This window comes from Atractosteus spatula, chromosome 10 (genome assembly GCF_055471065.1).
Source record: "Atractosteus spatula isolate fAtrSpa1 chromosome 10, fAtrSpa1.hap1, whole genome shotgun sequence".
Classification (NCBI taxonomy): Eukaryota; Metazoa; Chordata; class Actinopteri; order Semionotiformes; family Lepisosteidae; genus Atractosteus; species Atractosteus spatula.
Window position 1 is genome coordinate 23,376,800 of NC_142715.1, and position 9,319 is coordinate 23,386,118.

The window sequence follows — 9,319 nt, forward strand, 5'->3', positions numbered from 1 at the left end:
AGCTTCCACAGCTGACACATTGTGTTTTCTTTGTTCACTTTTCAGCATAGAATAAACCTTTACTTGTTCCTAAAATGTCTATTTGTTATAGTCTCTTTGTAGTCACCCACTTTTGATTTAGTCTAGTCAACTAAATTTTGACTGTTATTACCCTGACTTATGGTTGATTAGAACAGAATTAGTTTTAATCATATCATGCCATTTACTTTGTGTATAATAAAATGTATAAAGTTTTTAGTTTTATTCAGTTTTAAAATGAATTAAGTCTAAATTGATTTCTTTATTTCTGTTTGGTCTTGGAATGTTAAGTTTAGTCCTGTTTAATTTCCAATTAAGACTGTTCTCATTGGATAGGCTTGTAATTGTGTGACAGCTTTTAACTTACATTTTACATTTTGAGCAAGAAATGTGTATAAAACAGATTAGGTTCCTTAACTGTAACTCTTAAGAAAAAAAGTCCCACATCTGATTAAAATCTACCAAAAAGCTCAAAGTCTTTGTTGCACAATCTACATTTTATTTACCCCCAGAGAGAATAAATATCAAATACAAGAAATATGTATGCAATAATGGATAAATAATGAGGAAACAGAGATATTATATGAATCTCTCTTAATAAGAAAATCTATTTTGGCACCATTACTAATCCATATTTTTATGTTTTTTAACAGTTTTTTTTCAATGCAATTTTTTTTTAAACCAGACAGGACCCGCAATATATATACACTTTAATAGCCACATAAACTAAATTCAATTAAACATTATTAAACATTATTTTCTGATGACCTCGTACGAATATGATTTGCAGTTCCTGCATAGACAGACCTTTTGGTCATCCCTACCTTAGTGAGCATCTTTGCTTTTCTCTCAAATACAACATTCACTCCACAAAGAAGATAGATTATAAAAGTTCACACATTTTCCAGCTTTTAATAGTGGTGTCACCCTGGAGGCATGGATTTGATTCTCACCCATGATAAAGAGCTTGGTTCTTCTAGTATGGTGCAAATGAGAATGGCACTACAATATACTATATACTATATACACTACTATATAGGTAATGCATTGACATATGCACTTACACACAAAATGTCCCATTCTTATCCTGTATGCTTAATAGGAGTGAAGTGATTCCTCCTGGTTTCTCGTACAGATATATCTTGACCACCACAGAACAGATACCCATGTAGCTGATTCAAGATTCAACGCCTCACATCTTCGGCGCATTCTTTGTTCTTTGGAGATTGTTATGATCAATAATGAACTTGTTTGGGGAAAAAAAAATAATCAGATACATTGGTAGATGTTCTAAAAGCATTTAGGAGTTTTTGAAATAGCCATCAGAAAATGACAGAAAAGGAAAATTATGTACGCTTTCTCACACTGCATGAAAGATTGAAATCTGATGGGAGAAAAGCTAACAGTCTCCTTGTCGGGAAATGGAACCCCGGTCTCCCATGAGATATATGGGGATGGTCACAACTATATGAACAAGGGGTGCTTGCATGCTGCTAGAAGCCATTTCCTCTTATGGCTATTATTATTTTTTCGGGTTTCGGCTTTTATTTTCATTTTTTCCAGATTAGTACACGAAAACGGGTTTCCATCCGTACCATTCTCACTCCTCCTCTTCTATTGTCACAGCTCCTCCTCGTGCACTACCAACACCTATGGAGATGGTTCTTTCAGTTTTACTAATTAGGTTTTCAAAGGCTGGAAGTTAGAAGAGCGGAGGTTGTGAGGTGGGGAGTAGGGCAATAATAGCTCAAACTGGTACTGAGGTGCCAAGCCATGCAGAGCCTTATAGCTGAGCATGAGAATTTTGAAGTCAACATGAAGCAAGAGCAAGGACTACAGGACAGGAGTAATGCAATTACTTGCTTGACCAGGTCTAGTGCTAATTCCTCCCTTGTGGCCTCGGGTTCATTTTCGATTGTTGACTCTTAAGAAGTCCTCTATTTGACTTGATCAAAGCCAATCCCTAGAGGTTTTCGAAAGGTTGAATCAAAATGACACAGGATGCTGGGGGGACTTGAACCCACAATTTGTAAATTGTAGAATTGTAGAAACATTTTATAATTCCATACTTTCCTCTGCAGTCAGGCCAGTTCCACTTCAACTACGTCCGAAAACGGAGATTGTTTTGAAAACACGAGAGTAAAGGGACACTGCACGTCTGGAGAACATCACGTCCGAGTTTAAGGACAGTAACATCAGAGATTGGAAGCTAGGGAGTTTCAGGTCTGTTTTTTTATTATAGGATCAAGAAAGTCTGAATACCTTTGCAAGAAGTATTTCAGAATCCCAGTCAAATCCAGTACGATTGCTGCACAGATCTGCATTCTACAATTAGAATACTGTTTATCCGTTGAATCAAACACGCCGCATAAAGCATTTCTAAAACAGGAGAGATCATTTTGGAATGCATCTTCCTGTAAAAAAAAATGACTTCAAGGGCGCTATAAGCAAAGGTGTGAAAGCCTGCCCCACAGAAGAACTATATCCAGAGGTGCCAAAGAAGTCGAGGTTTCACCACATGAAAGAAAGCATCTCAGAAAACAAAGTTGCAGTCGCTTACACGTGTCATAACACCACTAGGTCAGACAACAAGAGTTGAAGAGGCGCTGTCGGGAGTAACGCGGCCAAGCGCTCTAAGGAGCTGGATTGAAACTCCAGTTTCTTTGTGGGCATCTGTTGGAATCACACAGCTGCTGCGTATCTCCTTGTTAAGAATCGCTTCTTTTGTTGTTGCTGCCTCCAGGCTGCCTCCATCTGTAAACCAGATTCAGAAAAAAATAATTTGAACAACAATAATAATCACATTTAAGCGTGTTTTACTCCTCTTCTTCTTGCAATTTGTACTCAAAGGTTTATAGTTTTTTGTTCTGAATTTTAAAAACATTTTAGTCTTGATTGGAAGTTGTTTACTTGAAGGTGTGGTGGCCAAGTGGTAAGGTGTTGGTTCATGGGTTCAATCCCTGTCTGTGCCTGTTTTGTTAACCAAGACTTTACTTTATCTATATTGTCAATTGTCTTGCAATGTAGAAATCTCTGTAATAAGAAGAAACAAACTATCAGTAGTTGTTAATAATCCTTTGACAAAGCAACGGGTGCATTCAACACACCAGCCTCCACTGCTTGTCAGGATGGCTGAGTTGTCTTAGGTGCCAGACTCAAGGACTCAATCATGTGTAGTGACAGTTTTATGGTATTCACAACACGGATTTCCCTTCATGTTTATTAAGATGTGTAATTTGTATGTTGGTTGTATGAGAACAGTTTCTTCAAAAGTCCCGTCAATTAACAGTGGAGAGCTAGCCGACGTACATCTTCATGAAAACTCTCTTTAAGGCGATTACAAGTGTCTTGAACAAATCTGCGTCATTTTTTTAAAATAGTTTATCTCATGTAACGGGAGTATAAATGAATTCTCCCGCCCTCCAATCAAAGATAAAAATCTTTGTGTGAATCTTATTTTAATTGAAGTTGATGATGTTGGTCATTATTGGAAATTGCCCAGTGATATCGACTTAGGATACTCAGTTGTTATGTGTTGTAATTCGATAAATGCAAAGCATTTATATTCCCTGCAATTATCAATAAGGTCAATAATGTATTAAGCATTACATGCCCCTTTTTTCCCTAGATGATGTTCATGTTGGATCAGTGAGAAAGGCACTCCTGGTTGTGCTTCAACCAGCACCTAACTATCATTTTAGTCCCCACCTGACTGCACTAAGCAATTGTACCACAGAGACTCCAACAGGTCGGTTTTCTCCATTTACAGTTTTTAGGAAAAAAAATCTGCATTAAGATTGTATTTCAAATTTCACAAATTGTAAGTATTTCTTGAAAAACGTTGTTTCAGAAAGAAACTGAGTAGACGTGAATAGCCCAGTCAGTAGAATATTGAACTTTGCATCTCAGGGTCCCTATTCAGGGGGCTGATTTTCTTGCAACTACTTATTCCATGCTGAAACAAGAACAAGAAACAACGTTTCAGCAGTGGATTCTTCTTTGGGTGTGATACAGAGTAAACCTTTACTTGTTTCTTTCAAATTATTTAAACCTCCTCTCCAGCACCTAAACTCATCAGTTGCTTTCAGTAGCTAAAGACACAGACCACACTGCTCCAGGTGAGGTTCAAACTCACAACCTCAGCATAACTCAACTGTTCACTGCTGTATAAGTACCACATGCTGACCGATTGCGCCACTGAAGCTGTATAATTCCCTCTCCTCATACAGACTGCAGCTGCAGAAACACAGGGTGAAAACATGGTTTCGATTGTGGATCCATCTCCACATGGGGGAAAGGGACAGTAAAATAGCAAGGAAAATACAAGAGAAGAACTGAAAGAATTGTGCTCACTGCAAAGTAGGAAGGAAAGAGGTGGCCGGATACATAAAACAGCTTGGCGGATAATTTGTAACGCCGATATTTTTTTTAACTATGTAGCCTAATGGCAACGCAGTGTTAGGAGTTCAGCTTTTCTTATTTCTTCTGCAGAACCAGCGGTATCAGAATATACTGATCCGCATAAGAAGCGCTTTCAGTTTCTGATCGATTTTATTGAGCACTGCTCTAAACTTTACATTTGCTCGTGCTAGTTTTCCCCATGAAAAAAAAGACATTTCTCTAATTACATTATTTCACTTTTTTTCTTATCAACGAGTAGAAAGAAATAAAATATATAATTCATTATAAGAACCCCAGGCAAGATGGCTGGTGGTCTAGGACGTTCGGTTCACAGTTTCCCCAGGAGAAGTTTGTTCAAATCTCACTTCTAATAAAGAGGTTTTTCTTGTTAGAGTAGAAATGATAGAAGCCTTAAGTGGGAAAAAAAATCACATCTCGCATTTCACATGTTTAATGTTAACTGTCTCAGTGGTTGTTTTGGTGATTGATGGCTCTTCTCGCTTGCAAGGTGACGGCAAACTTCTTCAGAGAGGGAGTCTCCCATGCACGGCTTTTCTTCATCAAAAGCGGCGACAACAGAACCAGACTTCAAACTGAAATGAGCATTTATGACAGTCTTTAAAAACTGAGAGAAGGCGAAAACGTCAGTAGTATAGAGCGACACCTTTCGTCAAACTTTCTGACAGGCTGTACATGCATTACCTGTAATACAGCTACTAATAAAGATATACATTAAAGTTAATTATTAATAAATAATACTATTATTCATAAAGATGTGTATTCATAAGATTCATCGTGAATAGTTGTGGTGTCTGGAAAGCAACTATAGTTACATATAGAAAAAAAGAGTTGTAGTTATTGAGGTAGTTTCAGGTAGAATGTAATAACTAAAGTTAACTAGTCCCACAGTAATGTGTGGGATCCTATCAATAGAAAAAAAATTGTAACCTGAAAATACAACAACCACAAAACGAGAAGTCTTCTGGGAACCTAGGTAAATCCCTGTAGTGGTCTAACAACTATAAAAACAAACAAACAAATGAAACAACTTCAAAACATAAAGAAAAACAACATTAAAAACATATCTGGGGAACAACAAAAACACAAAATCTAACTGCGAGAGCTTTTTCAAGTTTTTGGTACTCCATCGTGCTCCTCTCGTCTAAGTAGATATCTCTCAGGTCAGTTGGAGGTCCACAGCTGATGGTAATTTAAGCAAAGCAAAGGCTTTTCTAAATCGAGGGTGATCTGCTCATGAGTAAGTATAAACACCTGAGCGTTTACTGTTTGAAGACCGCATTTTGTCAAATTACTGCTGTTTCTTAATTTCACATTATGGTATTTAGACGGGGCAAAGTAGTGTAGCCCTTGTGCAATTTTGATTAGCGTTTGTTATTCGGTTTTGAGGTTTGAGGGGCATAATGCAAATCAAGCTGGTGAATAGAAAATGAAACAGGAATCACTTCTTGGGCTAAGAAATCCAAGAAGCATGGAAACCTGTGGATTTTAACAGTACAGAACACTCACAAATTGCAGTGTTGCTGCTTTCTTCTGCTGCTTTTATATTTCAGTCTTTGACTTTTGAATGCATATCTTACCAGAAATATTTCTTCACTTTCAGACAGCCCAAAAAGTTCTTAATGTAGAAATTGGAGACCATTTAAAAGTTCCTTTCTGCTAATCACATTAAAGTGTCGACGAAGCATTTTTCTGCCCATCATGTTCTTGATAGGCGGTTTCTCTGTTTTCCTCCTATTGTCATTGTCAGCACAATAAGACAGGAACAGTGCACAAAAAATAAAAAGTAGCTGTCAGAAGTGGGATTTGAACCCACGCTTCCATTCGGAGACCGGAACACCCAACCAAGATGAAAAACACCAGTTCTTGAGTCTGATACCTTAGACCACACAGCCATCCTGACAAGCAAAGACAGAAAGTGTGGTGAATCTAACCTTATCTATATTTATCACTAATATTAACAGGAATACTATCATTAAAACAATCAGTAGCACTATGATCATTAATACTCGCATGAACACTAGCATTAATATTAAAACTACCGATTGTACTCACACTAATATTAACACTAATATTAGTATTAGTTGCTGTCCGTGATGTCACACCGCTCTTTGTGATGAAGGCGAGACACCTAGCCGTGAACAGTGACGTGGCGCCTGTCGCCGTGGTTACCATACTGATGATTTGTAAACAGTGGAAAAATGTATTTAAACTGTTACCTACACAAATTTATCAACTTGGAATATTTTTTTAAGCTCTAGCATACAATTCTTTAACAATCATTTGAATAATAATTATTTAATTTCGGATTGAACTTTATTAATACTAAAGGCACTATGGTAATTGATCGATACAGGCTGTATTGACTGTTTTCTAGATATTTAAAACAGGGTCAAAACGGGAAAAGAATCAGTACTCACCAATCAATGAAGTTAATAGTTTTTTTCTCTGGCTCTTCAGTTGAATTAATTAATTGTCGATAGATAAGTGATCAATATATCTCCTCCGTGCGCTCAGCGTGCCTCCCGTGGTCTCGCTCTCTGATCCCAGCGCTCGGGCTGGTGTCTGTGACGTCACAGCGCGCTTTCTGACACAGCATAGCTAAAGACTGGTCAACTGGTCACTAATGTAGACACGACCATCAGTCTGCTGTTGCTGATAATCATAATACACTGGTAAGAGTGGCAATACTGCTGTTCATTAAATAAGTAAAAATAATAAGAAGAAATAATCACATATTGCTCAATTGCCAGCCAAACTCTTCTGACAGATGTTTGGTGGCTGACTTACAGTATAGACAATGAATCAGGACAGTAATACAGAAGGGCCGGAGGTCCTATTAAGGCTTAATAGAAGCTTCTTGCTTCTGACCTGGAACAGAGCCCACAGCTGCCAGATCAGTGACCTCTGAGCCCAGTTCACAGAGAGGAGAACCATGAGCTCTTCTCTGTCTCAAAGAGGCTGTGAGGAAGGAGAAAAGGGGGAGATGTGACCTGAGTCCAGGCTGTTCTGTCTGATATTATTCATGTAGCAGCTCTGATTGTCTGAATGTCCTCTGGTTCTGGATTGTGAGGATAAAGAGAAGTATGGAGATGAGCTTCTGTCTTTTCAGGAGGTAGGAGTTTGGGTAAAGTACTGATGGATCCAATGCTCTGTGTGTGAGTCTGAGCTGTGAATCTGAGTGAGAGGAGATAAAGATTTTTTTTTTATTCTGCCTCTGCAATTTTTTCTTCTTTGCCAAGTGGTGTTACATCGCCTTCAGATATTCTGCACAGACTGTCAGAGTGAGAGAAGAGGAGAGAGAGATGGACAGATAAGAGCACACACATTGAGAGAGACAGGAAGGGGGAGAGAAAGGAGAAGGAGCAGGAAGACAGTGCAGGTGTTCAACCACACTGTGACCACAGGAGACAGGAGGCTTTTCTCAGCTGCTGAGGAGCTCAGTGCTCATGGCCACTCAGATACTGACACTGGAGCTCTGAGAGTCAGCCTCCATTCTGACAGGAACAGCCCCTCCTGTTCAGCCCTGAGAGGCACACTAAGAGAGCTGTGTGGGTAGAGGACCTGTCACCCTGTACAGCACTAATCGTGAGCTCCCTGTGTGTCCCTGTACAGCACTAGAGCTCTGAACACTGGTCTCCCCTGTGTGTCTCCCTGTACAGCTCAGCTCTCAGCTGCCTCATCACACTGACACCCACAGCCTCACAGTACAGCCTGGCTTCCTGTGCTGGAAGAGCTCAGAGGGAGTGCAAACCATAGACTCCCTGCAGAGTCTGACCTGTAGCTCCAGTAGAGCACTGAGGAAACAGGCCCATTTCCTAAAGACAGGGAGCAGAGTGAATAGAAACTGCATGTTTGCTGAAAACAACTTTTACAGTAGGACATATATGTTGTGATGTTACATTTTTCATCCTGGCCTGTCAGGGACTGATGCCTCAAATCACAGCTGTTAGGGTTTCTTGTTTTTTTATACTTTGAAAATGACTCCTGCTCTTCTGCTCCTACAGGTATTATGGTGAAGCTGCAAGAAGTATGACTGTGGTTCTTACTGCATCTAATACTGCTACTATTACTACAGCTACTATTTCTACTACTATGACAGCTACTGTACTACTATTGCTGCTACTGTTACAACGGCAACTAGTAATATTTTACTGCTACTTCTACTGGTACTGCTATTAAAGCTACTACTGTTACTACTGCTGCAGGTACTACTGTTACTGCTGTAACTGCTGCCACTGACACTACTGCTATTAATATTAATAAGGAGGAGTGTGTTCTCACTCTGTTCAGCATGGGGGTGTATCAGGGTGTTAGTGTCAGTTCAGCTCCGCTGTGCTGTTAGAGAGTCTCAGTCACACAGTCAGCTCCACACAGAGAGATACTGGGGCCACAGCTGGAGGGGCTGGAACATCTTTGTGGACTGGAGCTGCACAGGGACGGACTCAGGTTCTGAGGGACTCAACTGGAAGAGCTGCTGTCAGTACAGAGGGGACAGTCGCTGCTGGGCTTTCCTTTTTTTTTCATCTAAATTATTGGTCTCTGATGATAGCCACTGGACAGCCAGTTCTAATTCAGTTCACCTTGTCTCTGTATAACTGAGTGACCTCACTGCCCCCTTGAGGACAGACTGTCCTCACACTGTCCCTGACCAGGACCAGAAGAAACTGCTGTCTGGAGGGACAACAACCTCTCTGTGACTCACTGCAGGACACCAGTCACTGGACACTGCTTGACACAGAAAGCAAGACAAACAGGATCATATTTAGGACACCAGTCACTGGAAACTGCCTGAATCACACAGCCAAACCACTGTCCACTGCATTGACCACAGATCACAATAACACAGGATGAAATAGGGTCAGCACAATTCTACAGTCAT